This window comes from Magallana gigas, chromosome 9, assembly GCF_963853765.1.
Source record: "Magallana gigas chromosome 9, xbMagGiga1.1, whole genome shotgun sequence".
In the NCBI taxonomy this organism is placed as follows: domain Eukaryota; kingdom Metazoa; phylum Mollusca; class Bivalvia; order Ostreida; family Ostreidae; genus Magallana; species Magallana gigas.
Genome location: NC_088861.1, coordinates 37,954,023 through 37,971,069, shown reverse-complemented (window position 1 = coordinate 37,971,069; position 17,047 = coordinate 37,954,023).

Below are 17,047 nucleotides of genomic sequence, written 5' to 3'. Positions count from 1 at the left end.
TTAAGGGTTTTGACTATTTGTAATATTTGTATTTTAATCCCATCAAGTTGGGAATTAAATTATGTTATATTTACACTCCCAGAGTCTTGGGACTATCCTCGTTTAATAAACTGAAATATCTATATTTCATTTGAATCCTGACTTTGAGTTTTCTTTGGTACCAATATACAGATTTGGGAGACCCACAAGTTGCGTTTCACAACATCCCGGGTTATATATAAAACCCAAGTTCATTAAAATATAATTTATAAGCGGGACAGTTTTAAAAACGCAACATTTGTATAAACTGATTTTGAACCTCAAATACCCGTGAACTGGTCTTGAGTGAATAAAAGAATTGAAAATCTTAGGCCATTCTTTTTTTCCATTTTAAATGCTGAATAGGAAATACCAAGTTAAAAATCTTAAGGTGAATGTAATAAACTCATGTGAACAAAATATGACTCAAACCTAGGCGACCTGTGAGCTCTGTTTCTTGCTTATAATTCTACGATTGACGCTGAAATTTTGGTTGAACATTAGAAATTCTATATGAATTAGAGTATGTTAAATACTTGTACAAAAAAATAAAAGAAAGATATTCTGTATATACCTACTCCCTGGGGCCCCCTCTTTATACATAAATAATGTGAAATCTACACCAATTTTGATAGTTTTTCAGACACGAGTAAATAAAAACGAAATCTTTAAAACAGTTTCCATAGTTCTGACACATTTATGTTGCGGGGATAAGGTAATTATTGCTATTCCTAATAAAATATCACAGCGGAAAATTATCCTGGTTTGTACGCGATGTTAATATCAGTCATTTAATTATAATGGAGAAGATAAATTAAATTTTTGAATGTTTTTAATTTGAGGAATTGAGCACATTGAGGTACAATTTTCTTTTTCACATCTATACATGTAGGATTTTTAAAATAAAAAACAATAACAATTATATTTTTTTAATACAATAACTAGTATGTACAGTGCTTTCGTGAAAGTTGACAAAACTATCCTATCCTATCCTATATCCTGTATCCTGCATCCTATCCTGCAAATAAGCTCTATCCTATCCTATCCTATCCCATACTTTCAAAATATAGGAATGCAAGTTAAATGAAACGAAATTTAAAAATAAAATGATTTTATCAATTAATGTAGTACTCACAATGAATAATTAAATCTTAAAACCGAATATTCATCGAGCGGGATAACTTACTTACCTGTGCTACGGTAAAATTAAATCGTACGCGGAATGGACACAATAGCGTAAACAAACAGGTAAGCGATTAGATTTTTGATTTAATTATATTTATGCATAAAAAACAGATAAATAACTTCGATGCACTTATTCAGGAACTGTTTAGTCACATATTTTTATCAAATTATTTTCTTATCACATATAACTGAGTGTTATTCTCATTATTCAAGCGATTCGTTCGGCGATGAATGTAAACACGATCTGAATATAAATAATTCCTTTAGGAAGTTTATATCGTTTATAGTTAAACCACTCGGAGTTATTTTTAAAGTATCAATTCTGAGGCATTTATAGCTAGCTAACATTCATTAATTCGATATGTTCAGGTTAATATCAGACAGAAATATGCGTCCCTGTTATTGGGCATCGAAGAAATTATATTAAACGTGAATCAATGTCTGATTCTTGTATACATGTTTATCTTTTAAAATGCCAAATTAGTCGTTTATAAATTCAAGCTTTAATTAATTTGCAGACTTTAAATGAAGTAAATACAGAAATCTATTTCTGACGTTGTCAAATGTTGCAACGAATTCTCGCAGTAACTCCGTACTTGCGTACGAATTGACAAAGATGTAGCGCCGACATTTTAGCGCGCATTAATGTTATGCACCGCGTTCTTGATTTAATAATTATTCTTAAATGGTTAAACTTGTAAAACGTATTAATTTGACATTAAAAATATATTGTTTAGCCAATTTTCGTTTCGCAAAATAACTCTGAAATTTATACTCGAATCTGATTGGCTACAGGATGCAGGATAGGTTAGGATAGGATAGGATAGAACTTAACTTTTATATTTCTATCATGTATCGTGCATCCTGCATCCTGCATCCTATCCTATCCTATCCTTGTCAACTTTCAGGATAGCAGCACTGTAGTTTATGGAAAAATGTACCTATATGCTCTAATATATTTTGATCGCTTTACAAAGTGGGGGAGGGGGCGGGACAGAACGAAAATATAGGGAATTGGAAGTTAACAACTTACAGTGTACCCCTACCAAATGTTTAGTTTTATATCTTGCGTAGGATTTTCTTATTCTGGTAAAAAAAAGTATTTCATGAAGGTACAATGTCAAAGATTACGTGTATGCAAAAATAAGTGTAAATTTCGAATACTTTACAACATTTTTGTTATTCTACCGAGGGACCATATGGCACAATATCTTTTGAACGCCCATTGTTGCTCAGGTGAGCGATGTGGCCCCATAGGCCTCTTGTTATACTTTATCCTCTTTTGGCTAAATTGTTACAGGTTTTACTTATAAAATTAACGCCTGTTGAGGGTTCGTATATTTATTGTGGACACTGCGACAATGGTTGAAATTAATCAAATGATAGAGAGCCTTGCAAATATAAAACAATAATCCTCATGCTATGAAAATTTACTTAATTTCCATCTAGATTTGAATTTTCACATAATATTATATAGCGATATCATAATTCATATAATGTATTTACATAAAGCAATTAAAGGGAGGTCACTCTTACAATATCAATGTATATACAACAGGTTTGGGGTAATGCTAAATGTAATGGTAATGCATTGTAATGCATTACATGTTTTCAAAGTAATGCTAGTAATGCGTAATGCCACAAAATTAGCATTACAAGTAATGGTAATGTAATTCATTACATTCCAAAATCTAGTGTAATGCTGGCATTACATGGCATTACTTTGCATTACTATGCTTATTTATGAATGTTCACTTTAAAAAATGTGATGAATACATGTAAATGAATAGTTGAAATTGAATTTGACTAAATTTATTTTTTAAGAAGAAAGAAATAATTCTTGAGATAAAAATTTTTAATTGTATTATTAAAAAAAGATTTTCAAAATTTTATTTTTGAATTGTTAATATCACTAAATATTACAGCAAATTTTCATAACATTTTTAAGAGTGCTGTTATTAAGAGTTTTTAATCATTTAAACAATTTACTCCAATTAGTTTGCACTTCAATAAGAAATGTGTCAACAACACACTATGCCCCCAGGATAATCTAAGTATCAAAACAATCTATTGTTATAAGAAGTGCTAAATACCCCAACCCCCTTCCCTTCGCTATGTCCAAATAGAATAGAAGACAGACATGCACCTTTAAAAGCAAAATGAATGCACTGTCCATCCATGATGAAAATCAATATCACTACCAATTTTATAACCCATTTGAAAATAATTTTACTTACTTACTCTCTCTCTCTCTCTCTCTCTCGTATATTAAGTACACTGTACATTAGTTTGGACTGATAGAAAATACAAGATTCATGTATTTTTTCTATTATTGCACTAAATATATCTTAAGATAAAGATAGTCAAACAGTACTTTTCAGTCCAAGCTTCGACTGCTCCTGTAAAACATTTATTCAGTATAGCTGGGAAGATTACTAACAGGATGCAGTTAAAAGATGAACCCTTTGAAACTTTGATCATAAAGTGCAATAGCAATCTTTTGTCTTAAAGTGTCCTCATTAGAAAGAAATACATTCAAATACAGTATCTTAAGAAATATAACTGGGAAAAACCATCTGTTTATGAATTATAATACAATTAAGTGTCCAAAATTATAAAGATTTGTGTAATCTGGGGAAATATCTCTATTTAGCTTTTGATAACCGCAACATTATTCCATAAATTGTTTTTTGTTATGCATGTAATTCTGTGTCTCTATTTCGTATCCTACACTGTATCATGCCAAATGTCTATAGATATCATTTTACTTATGTAATATGTTGTTCATAATGCCACAAGATGATTATATATTGAGCAAATAAAGAATGACTCTTGTATAGTCATTGAATTTGAACCTGATACTGAGCATGAAGCTGTAGGTATGTTAAAGAGTGTTTTATATTTGAAACATTTGCAAAAACTCTTTATTAGCTTTACTTTTTTAAAACAAAGTAATGGTAATGGTAATGTATTACTTTACTCATGTAATGGTAATGTAATGCATTACTTCAAGAAAATCAAGTAATGATAATGGTAATTTAATGCCCAAATTCATGAAGTAATGGTAATGTAATGCATTACTTTACAATGTAATTCGCCCCAAGCCTGATATACAATATGCATTTCTTCCATAATAATCATAAAAATAGGTTGCAATTAAAAATATAATAGACACATTATTATCTCACAATTCTATGGGAATGAGCTTTCCTCAATTCATCTAATGATGAGTTTATAATTGGTTATGTATATCTGTAATTCAATTAACAGAATACTAAAAATACTTATATTGAATTAAATACATTTACATTGCTCATTTTGAACAATTAGACCAAATATTTGATCATCATAAAATCACTCTGTAAACTGATTAGAAAGTCAGTTACTCCTTTGAATAAGAATCAAATACTGACTTTACAATCAATATTTACTAAATAAATCTATAATATACTCTTTCACGACACTCATTCATTCTAATTAGTTAAAGTGCTTCATAAGAAATTACTTATTTGCTAATTTACAAAAAAGTACATGTTAATAATATTTTAATACATGGGATATTAGTTTACATGTTACTTACCAGAAAGAGAAATAGTCTGTTGTCAAACTTTATGATGTAGGTCTGATTCAGCTAGTTCAACTATATATAACTGCTACCCTCTGGCTGACCAAACAAAGATTGACAAACCTTGGCAGCAAAATATCATAACCAGAACAACCGACCAACCACAACAACCCTAACAAATATCTGACCAATAAAACTCGTTCACACAAATGTTTACCAAAGCACTGCCTCTGGGGTATATATACAGGTGTGAAAAGGTACAGGGTGGATCTACATGTAAGTGTGTGTGGTGTGTATTTAAAATGTGTCAATTTTGGTTGGTTTTATCTTAAAATCTTTATACATATCTATATTCTTAGATAATATGATATCCATAATATTCATTCTATTACAATATGAATAAATTCATTTTTAACACAATTATAAAAACTATATAAGAAATAGTCCGTATCTCAATCTCAAGTTAAGATCACATTTGATATATTAATTATTTACGCTTATTTTTTGTAAAATCGATACGCATTTAGGTATACTTTGAGCTATGTTTCTTAAACATAAACTGGGAGAGCAGAGGGGGCAATTTATTTGTAGTTATGACTGTTGCGATTTAGAATTTTCTTGTCTCAGAGATGGAAAAAATCTTCAGAATAAGTTGAAATTGGTTTCTTTAAAACATTTAAATGATTTATTGGTTCAACTGAAAGATGGTTTTGGTCTTTAAAAATATTAACTTCTACCAAGTAGCAGTCAAAGGCAGGTCGGTATTTTTTTTTAAAAGTACGCTTACGTGATGAAACGTTATCTTCACACTTTTAATGCTAAGAACAAATCAAGAATCACCTAGCACATTGTATTTTTGATTTCTCTGGCACTGTCGTCCAAGTGAGGGTAAAGCGTATCTGGCAGCAAATCCTTCAGACAGACTGCAGAACATACCTATAGTCTGTTTTAAGATAGTTATGCAGCGCATTTGGCCCATTTTTAATGAAAAATACACACATCTGTAATTGAAATCGATGAAAGGGAACATTTCCAAGATATCTTCATTGACATATTATCATTTTCACTCATAAAAGTTCACAGGAACGAAAACAGATTTCTTACGGAGATTTATAATAGGGATTGTTTACATCTTTTCTCCATTCGGAAGTCACTCGGAATACCTCTCCCAATTTTTCAACGTTATCACCCGGGTCTGCTGCAATACAAAATCCCCGTAGACATCACATTTGTAAGCCGTGGATACCTGATAAGCTATAGGGGGCGTTTCAACAGAGAAATCTTGGAAAACTCTTATACTTTTGAATGAACACCATTTAAACCCTAATGTATTTATGAATATCGAAAAAGTAAGCAAAATATGAATCCAGGATATCTTGGGACAGAGTAAAGGAGAATTCACAGTGATAAGATCGTGGAATTGATGCAGTGAGTAAATTAAATTTTAAGAATTAGAATTCCAAATCAACTTAGTCTAATATTTCACTGAATCAGCAACTCGAAACTATGTGAAACAGTAAACTTTTTAAATTAACATATGTTTGAATAGGTCCAAGTACCTGTAAATTCCAATTCCGTGATCATCACTCCAACTAAGTTGGTGCGGAGCGTCCACTTATTTGAAGTAAACTTCGAGGCGTGACAAAGTGGGGGGATAACCGTTTTACTTTTATCAATGCCATCGATGAGCATTGACAAGTTTTTGTCCGGAAATGCCCCTGCCCTTTGCTGGTGATTATAATACATTGTCCTCTTCTGGCTATATGAATGAATTTTATTTTAACATAATTATAAAGGCTATATAAGAAATAGGTCGTCAATCTGAATTTTGTAGGGATGAACATTGGATTCATTTGCAATCGATCGTTTTCGCTATTTTATTGTCTCCTATAAAAAAGGATATTTCCAAATATATGTTGTAATCCAATTAAAATGAGAACTCCCATCAGTTTCCCAGATTTCGATATGTTGTGTGGCAACGTCACCTCCCTTCTCACTGCAAAATATAAAACATAGGTAATCATAGATTACTAAGCTCACCGAGACGGAGCATCACCCTTATGAGACATCACCTACATAAGACCACCTTTATCATTTTATATGAAAATCATACTTTATGATCTTGGATATTCATGGATTCTGTTTTGACAAAATATCGTATATCATCTGATAAATTTTTTTATGATAATCATATGTTCATATGTTAATCAATACAATGATATAAAATTAAATATTGCATCATGTCATATTTATAATATATATCATATAATACAATAAAATACCGTAATAAACAATAATGAGATATGATATTGTAACGTATAATATGACATTGTATTGTGTTATACCTTATTGTATTTGATCACATAATACAATATCATAAAATATTATACAATATAGTATTATATTACAATATCATATTACATAATACTGTTATTTATACATCATAACATTGAAACATGATATTATATTGTATAATATAGTATGATATTGTATTGAATGACACTGAAACATATTTGATACATTATATGATATTATATCATATAATACAATATAATTTGATTCCAACATTGTATCTTATCAAATGATACAATATCATGTGATAAAGTAAAATATTATAAAATACATTATTATATTAAACATATTGTATCATATGACACAATAATATATTACAATATCATATAATACAATTTCATGTGATATGATAATATATCATAAAAACCAATATCATATCATACAATATCGTATGATACAATATTATATAATATTACAATATCATATAACACAATTTCATGTGATATAATTCTATATTACTGTAACCAATATCATATTATACAATATTGTATGATACAATATTATAGAATATACAATATTGTATCATAGGATACAATATAATATTTTGCAATATCTTATGTAATTGTATCATGTGATAAAATAATAAATTAAAAATACAGTATAATATTATACAATATTGTATCATAATATACAATACTATACATAACAATATCATGATACAATATCATAAAATTAAAAAAAAATGATACAATATCATATCGTATAACTTTTATAATATAACATATGATATCATATTGTATCATATCAAACAATATTGTTTCATATCATACAAACTATATCATAGAAATCATGTTATATCATTTATCAACAAACACATCTATCTATCGAGCTGGTTTGAGTGAGGTAGGAGATTTCTTTAGCATCCTTGATAATGGAGATCAGGCTCTGCATCTGAAGCAACCTCTGCATTTATTTTATAATAAAGTTAAATCAACTATGCAAGCTATCATCTATAAAACATGTGACCTGTTCCAAAAAACTAAACCTCATCCAGCATCCGAAACCTATGGCTCAGATTCAGCATTCAAGCCCATCAGGTGCATTGGTATCATAAGACGCATCATCCATGCAAGTTTGGTGAAGTTTGGACCAGTAATAACTAAGATATCATCATCAGAGGGCACTAGCAATTAAAACCTTAACTTCCCCCAGGATCCCTAACCTATGGCTCAGATTCAGCATCCATGCCTGTCAGGTGCATCTGTATCATAAGACACACCATCCATTCAAGTTTGGTGAAGTTAGGACCTGTAATAACTAAGATTTATTTTTTAGCATCCTTGATAATGGAGATCAAGCTCTGCATCTGAAGCTACCTCCTGCAATTCATTCATATTACAGTTAAATCACTTATGCAAGTTTGAAATAGTACTACTATCTATTAAACATGTGACCTGTTCCTAAAAACTTAACTTTATCCAGCATCCGAAACCAGACTCAGCATTCAAGCCTGTCAGGTGCATCAGTACCATAAGACACACCATCCATGGAAGTTCTGGTGAAGTTAGGACAAGTAATAACTAGGATATCATCATCAGAGGGCACCTGTTTCAAAAACTTTATTTAACCAGCTCTTAAAACCTTAACCTCCTCCAGCATCCGAAACCTATTGCTCAGATTCAGCATTCAAGCTTGTCAGGTGCATCAGTATCATTAGACGCACCATCCATACAAGTTTGGTGAAGTTAGGACCAGTAGTAACTAAGATATAATCATCAGAGGGCACCTGCAACAAAAACTTTAACCAGCTCTAAAAACCTTAACCTCTTCCAGCATCCGAAACCTATTACTCAGATTCAGCATTCAAGCTTGTCAGGTGCATCAGTATCATAAGACGCATCATCCATACAAGTTTGGTGAAGTTAGGACCAGAAGTAACTTAGATATTGCTATCAATGGGCACCCGCAACAAAGACTTTAACCTGCTCCAAAAACCTTAACCTCCTCCAGCATCCGAAACCTATAGCTTAGATTCAGCACTCAAGCCTGTCTGGTGCATCAGTATCATAAGGCACACCATCCATGCAAGTTTGGTGAAGTACGGACCAGCAGTAACTTAGATATTGCTATCAAAGGCCACCTGCAACAAAAACTTTAACCTGGTCCAACAACCTTAAACTCCTCCAGCATCTAAAATTTAGGACCCAGATTCAGCATCCAAGTCTTTCAATTCCATAAGTAGGTCCAGATGCATCATCCATGCAAGTTTGGTGAAGATAGGACAAGTAATAGCTTGGATACAGGACCTGCAACAAAAACTTTAACCAGGTCCGGACGCCGACGCCGACGCCACCGCCGACGCCGAGGGTATAGCATAAGCTCTTCTTGACTTCGTCTCGGTGAGCTAAAAATAACAATATGTACTCCTCTACTGATCTTGCAACCTCCTCCATTCAGTTTCTCTCTCCAGCATTCTGCTCCTTGACTCTATAGAGTTTAATTTATTGAGATTTTCTGCTTATATTATTAAAAAACCATATTCAGAATACTGTAGTCTACTTTGCTCAATGCTGGTGCTCTTTCTTTGGAGTGGACTTAATGTTTGTAACGAATGGCTAACCAATCACATACTTTTCAGTATTATCAACGTCGAGAAGATCGTACAAAATATAAACTACTTCGGCCATTTTTCAACACGACGGGCCTTCCGTACAATACAATATTTTGCTTTTAACGAAATGCATAAGCATTTTTGAAGGCGGTATATATTTTTTTTTAAATCACTGTCAAAATAATGCGTACTTTAAAGAAGAAAAAAATATTTATAATTCAAGCTTATAACAGTGACTTTACACAGTAAGTAATGTCCATGAAAAAAAACCACACTCCCAAAACATTACATTAGCAGGCGTTTGAATATCATTTTTTAATCTATTTTATTTTCAATTATTGATGTATTATTTTATTATTATGCGATTGAAAAAAAAAGAATTAAAATATTCTAACTGTTCGGGGATTTGAACCTAATAGTAGTTTAATTCCCGCGGATAAGGGTTTGAGTCAAATGAGTGCGCTTGACAGGCCCCTATAATGGGGGGGGGGGTGCAATATTGAGGTCAAATTTACTTAAAGTCAGTCAAACAAGCCCGCATGTCTTACGTCAAAAAATGAAAGACAAGACAGTTGACATTTTGAATTGCTTTTATTGGAACTTGAAGCTGTGAATGAAACAATGAAAATTGAACGAACAACCCATTCGAAATCCAAAAATAAGTTAAATTTGAGTCCAAAATAAAAAAAATATTCACACTGAAAGTTCACTGTATTCACACAGAAACAGACTTCTATATCAGAATTTTACATTTTTATTCGTTGGCTTTATCCGTGAAAATTACAGAAAGATAATTTGGCAGCTATGGACCATTTTAATTGTGCTTCTTCTTTTAGTACGCCGTTGATAAAGTTGTGGGGGCCAATGGGGTCTGCCAGTTCTTCAATGTTAAGCGGTTTGTTCAGCTGAATTTCTCCGCTGATGTTGTTAGTTTTTCCGTATTTGAGAACAGTTCTTTCAAGTCCTTAACGAGGCCGAGTACAGTTGGAGTACGGAGCATTTCATTTGCATTGTTGCGTCATGTTTTAGCTTGGTTGACGCCATGGCGTTATGGTCTCAACTGCAGATATTCGGCGAAATTTGTCGAAAATAGCTCGCCTGAGGCGTAAAATGTAATATTGAAAATGAACATAAAGGTCTTGAAGTATAAGCTATATTTGGGCTCAGGTCGAAAACGTGAAGAGGGTTTAGCAAGCCTAGCCCGCTGTATCGTTTCTTACCCTTCCTAAATATAGCTTAATACACGTATTCCAATAATTATACTATTTTCAATACTAATACTATAAAGTACACCATTTCCGCCTTTGTCAAAAAAAAAAAAATAAAAGCCATTATCTGTCAAATATGGGAAATTGGGCATACAAAAAAAACCCAACCCAAATTTGATAGTCCCCCGGAAATAACCAGGAGGTTAGAAGTTCTTTTTTTTTTTACCATTTGATGCCTTTTAGCAATAACTTTCATATGTAGTAGAACAGAAAAAGAAATCCTTAAAGCAGAAGTTAATAAAAAAGTAAACAAATGTGCAAAATTGATACATTTTAAGCAAACCCAATAGGGTCCTATGTTAAAGATTAATGAATTTTGAGATGACCTTCTAAACAAACGATGTGGTAAATGTCTGATTTTTTTCATCTTAAAATAGTAGTTATTTGAGTAAAAATTAATGTAAAAAATTTCATTATAAAGTCTATGGCATAACAAATTAGACCCGGACTCGTTAAATCTGTTTTCCGTGGCATGATTGGGGTCAACGTAGATACTCCACGATTTTCTTTGTTTTTTTTAGATTCCATCCAGGCTAATTTTGGATCTAGTTCCTGTTCTACCATCCATTTTCGCCGCCTAGTTTTCTAAACGACAGAGGACTTCATATTCTGACATTTGTGCATCCAAGAATTTATTTCTCACCTCTTCTATTTTAGATCTTTACCTTTAAAAGAGATTCAACTTTAAAGGTCAATAATTGTTCAACATGGTGTTTAAAATCAATGTTTTTGAATTGCGTATGTAAATGACGTTAAACATTCAAAAGTAGTGATTAGGTTGTTGCATTTAGAAGCATTTAATGATCACAGAATGTTGAAGAAAAAACACAATAGAATGTTAAATTAATATATAGATTTAAACTCTAATCGAAGCTACAACGGAGAAGAAACCAGATAACGCCAAAGAGGACTTATTACTTATAAGCTTGTGTTGAATTTTAATTGCATAAAAACATATTTTTAGAAATGATATTCAGCGAATGGATATATTTATTTGTAGCAGGTAAGTTTAGTGGTAAACTTTAAAATCAAATCTCGAGAATAATATATATAAAGTTTGATTTTTTAAACTTGTGGATAGGTTTTTCATAAACACTGTATCCATTTAACTTAAATTCTTAATATACTACAGTAATTTAAATTGGAACAATTCTAAAGAATATTTTACATGACTTTAAAATGTCATTTTAAACAAATTATTAAGGCTTTGATTATAAAGGTATTTTAGCTGTATAGAATGATTCATATTGTTTGCACGATGCTTAGAGTTCAATAGTGTGAACAAGATATAAAACTTCCTAAAATTCTGTACAGTAATCGCTGAACCTTCGCTCACGGTTTAGAACGTGCGTTAAGTTAAGACTTATATTGTAAACAATTCGACGACAATACGAGAAAGAAGTTTTCGCAGCAATGTTAAGGCGTCCCGATGCTAAAATACGGCTGGAAAACAATAATATTTGAACCATTGCAAAAATACTTTGACCAGGAGTATTTCTAAAAATCTATGTTACATTTATTGACAACGATGTTAAACATTATATTTAATGCATTTTTGTGACGTCATATGTTCTTTGTAATCAAGTGACGGGCGAATCCTAATATTGCAAATGATCTATTTAAATCGCATCGGCACAGGTGATTAATGACATTAAATCATACATATTTTTAAGAAAAATCCTTTGTTAAGTCATAAACTTTGATGTTCTTGCTTGGGAAAGAAATATATATTTCGTTTTATGGAAGATATTGTTGAAATATTCTACAAAATCATCAAAATAATGCACATTTTTACTAATCAAAAGCGATTTACAAAAAATTGGGGTAAATCCGTAGGTTTCCCAAGCACGATTCAGATAGTACTTATATTCTCTACCAATTTTACGTAAAATATTCTAAAATTGTGTTCATCTTTCACCTGCGCTAAGCTGGTTTTACATGCATTAAAATTTCTTCATTCAGTTGTTTACACGTAGCAGCGAGAGTCTCTTAACCACTAATTTATAAATAGTCTTTTACTTAAAACGAAGCTTAAAAACTGCCGATTATTTGATACTGGTTTTAGATATGAATCAATTCTGTACGTCTAGCATTAACGGCAGCATCTATGTAAAGGAAACATGCGGTTTTATAGTGGTTTGATATTGTTTAAAAGAGCACCAAGTAAACACGTGCGTCCATTTCTAACATTTATTCAAGAACGCAGAAAACGTGACGTCATACACATCTGTACACATAAAGGTCACATGGTACACAAACAGCTGATTCAACATAGAAAATGAATGAGACATGAAACACCTCCCCCTCCCAGTTATGAAAATACAGTAAATTTTAAACAAGTTCCCTTTGGCTAGAAGTGTGACTAGAAGAAATTTAAAGGTAAGTAACCTTATTACTAAGGACATATATGATACACATGAGACACAAATATTACAGTCTTAGAACATACAAGTCTTCCGCAAATGAGACATTCATACAACACATAGTCATTCAACAAACGTAATCGTCCAGGTTCTTTGGACGTCTGACAGCTCGTCCACTGCGCGTTTGAGTGACTCCAGGCGACTGCGGAATCGTAGGAATATCACACGCGTTTTGGTTATGCGGTCGCAATTCCTTATCAGTGACAGGTGGATTTGGATCGGCATCTGGGACGAATGTTTCGGAGGGTATTACCGGTTCACTGTAATTGGAGTGTACAGGTCTGTCGGTTTTCTGGAGATGTCGGCGGTTCCTGCAGTATGTTCCTCTGGGAGTTTCAACAGTGTATGATCGCCTTTTTGTATCTGCTTCCTGTACAGTTCCTTGAGTGAGCCATAATTTGTCTTTGTCTGTTTTGATTCTGACTGAATCTCCTGGCTTTAGTTCGGGTAACGGTTGCGCGTTGTAATGTTGGTCATAACTACATTTGTACCGTTCCTTGTATCGTTGATCGCGAAGGAAAACGTCATCGCGGTCCATCCATTCTGGGTCTAGCATTTCCGGTATCATGGGAATTGTTGTGCGTAGCTTTCTCCCCATCAAAAGTTCAGCTGGACTTTTACCCGTCGCTTCAATAGGGGTATTGCGGTACGATAGTAATGCTTTGAAGATATCATCCTGGCGGAGAATTCGTTTTGAGATCTTTACGGCACTTTCTGCTTCCCCGTTGGATTGCGGATAATGAGGACTCGTAAACGTCTGTCGGAATTTGTAGTCTTCTGCAAATTCGTGAAAAGCTCCAGAGGTAAATTGGGTACCGTTATCTGATACCAACTCTTCTGGTATTCCCCATCGAGCAAATATATTCTTCATTTTTCCAATAACATGTGCACTGGTGATAGACTGTAGGAAAGCTATTTCAATGAATCTGGAAAAATAGTAAATGATAACTATAAAGTGTTTTCCGTTCAACTCACAAAGGTCTGCAGCGACTTTTTGCCATGGTCGACTAGGTAATGGAGTATACTTCAATGGTTCTTTATGTTGCGATTGACGGTGTGTTTGACAAAATTCGCAAGAATTTAAGAAATTGCGAATGTGAGATACCAGGCCACCAAGCTGAATCCTGAGCTCGTGCCCTACATTTTGTAAGTACAAGGTGTCCCTCATGTATATTCCTCAGAATTTTGTTTCTAAGTGTCTCGGGTATTACAATACGATTTCTGTACAAGAGTAGTCCTCTCGACTCTGACAGTGCACTGCGTATTGCAAAGTAGTCCTGCAATTCACTTCTGTAAATGGATTTCAGGTGTGTTGGCCATCCGTTTCGAGTATGGTTGATGGCCTCTTGTAGGATGCTGTCTTCTCCTGTGGCTTTCTGTATTTGCTCTAATAGCTTGTCGGTCAATGGTCTTGAGTTCTCTAGCGAATCAACATAACACTGAAGTTCCTCCGCAAAGGTATCACTCTGGTTTGGTCTTCCTATCGGACTTCTTGAAAGTGTGTCCGGAACAATAAGGTGTTTTCCTGGAACGTGTTCTGCATGTAAGCTGTATCCCCGTAGTCGCATAAGCATACGCTGACAACGTAATGGTGCTTTATCCAAGTCTTGAGTATTAATCAAAGGGACGAGGGGTTTGTGATCTGTGAGCAGCTTAAATGATTTCAGTCCTACCACATAGCGCGAGAATTTTTCACAAGCCCAAAGCGACGCAAGGCATTCTTTCTCAATTTGCGCATACTTTAGTTCAGTGTTAGTTAGTTTACGTGAACAATATGCCACTGGCTTGTATTTGTCTCCTTCCATCTGAAAGAGTGCTGCCCCTAAGCCATAGCTACTAGCATCTGCACTAACGACAATAGGCTTCTGTGGATCATAGAATGTCAACACTGGAGCACAGGTAAGTAATTCCTTAACACGACTGAATGCATTAGCTTGAGCTTGGTCCCACAACCAGGCATTTCCGGATTTCAGTAGGTCTGTCATTGGGCTGATTACTGAGGCTAAATCAGGAATGAATCGTCCTAGGTAGTTCACCATACCAATGAATCTGCGTAGTTCGGTAAGGTTGGTCGGAGTTTCAATCTGTCTAATGGCATCAACTCGACTGCTACTTGGTTGGATACCTTCAGATGAAATGTTGTGTCCAAAGTATTCTATCTCAATCTTACGGAATTCACATTTTTCCCGGTTCAATTTCAGTCCTGAATCTTGAATTCTGCGCAACACTGTGTCAAGCCTCCTGTCATGTTCCTTGCGTGTTTTCCCGTGAATCAGGATGTCGTCAATGATAACTTCCACTCCCTCAATTCCACGCAGTAAATCAGTCATCTTGCGCTGGAAGATTTCTGGGGCGGATGTAATTCCAAATGGTACTCGTCTAAAGCAGTAACGTCTCATCGGGGTTATGAATGTTGTCAATTCGCAGCTGTCTGGATGCAAAGGAATCTGATAAAATCCACTTGATGCGTCGAGTTTGGAAAACAACGTTGATCCTGCTAATCTCGGAGAAATATCATCAAGATTTGGAAGCATGAAATGTTCTCTTTTCACTGCTTCATTAAGCTTTTTGAGATCTACGTGAATCAGGATGTCGTCAATGATAACTTCCACTCCCTCAATTCCACGCAGTAAATCAGTCATCTTGCGCTGGAAGATTTCTGGGGCGGATGTAATTCCAAATGGTACTCGTCTAAAGCAGTAACGTCTCATCGGGGTTATGAATGTTGTCAATTCGCAGCTGTCTGGATGCAAAGGAATCTGATAAAATCCACTTGATGCGTCGAGTTTGGAAAACAACGTTGATCCTGCTAATCTCGGAGAAATATCATCAAGATTTGGAAGCATGAAATGTTCTCTTTTCACGGCTTCATTAAGCTTTTTGAGATCTACACAAATCCTCACATTTCCATTCTTCTTTAACACTGGCACCATAGGAGCACACCAATCCGTTGGTTTCTCCACTTTTTCGATGATGCCCTCCTTCTCTAATCTGTTCAATTCCGCTTCTACCTTTGGCATCAGTGGAAATGCAATACGACGAGCAGTAGTTAGACTGTATGGCTTTGCACCTTCAGTTAGTGTGATTCTGACAGGCTCACACTTAACAAGTCCAAAACTTCCAAACAAACTTGGTTCAATACTGTCAATTTTCTGAATTAATCCAAACTTGTATGCAGCTGATCGTCCTAACAGATTACTTGTTCCTTTGATTACATGGATTGGAAATACAAAGTTTTTGCCCTTGCAGCTGGTCTCAGCTGTAAATACTCCAAGACAGTTTATACGTCCTCCTGGTCCGAATAAAGCTGTGTTTGCAGATTCCAGTTTTGGTCGGTTTTGGAGTGCATGGTAAGTTGGTTCACCCATAACTGAGGTGTCCGCTCCTGAGTCGATCTTAAATGTTACAGTTTTTCCACAGATTTTCAGATTTATTTTCCACACTGCTTCATCGTCAATACAGGTTGTGACAGATCCAAGAAATCCTGTTTCCTCATATGGTTCTTCTCGCTCGGATTGTACTATTTCTGCTATGCTATTCTGGTTACAACACACGGCAAAGTGATCATATTGGTGACACCGTCTGCACTGTTCGCCCTTAGCAAAACAATTGTCCCTTGCATGGTGTAGGTTACACTTGTTGCATTTCCCTAGACCTTGTCTCCTGTGATGGTTACCTCTGCCAC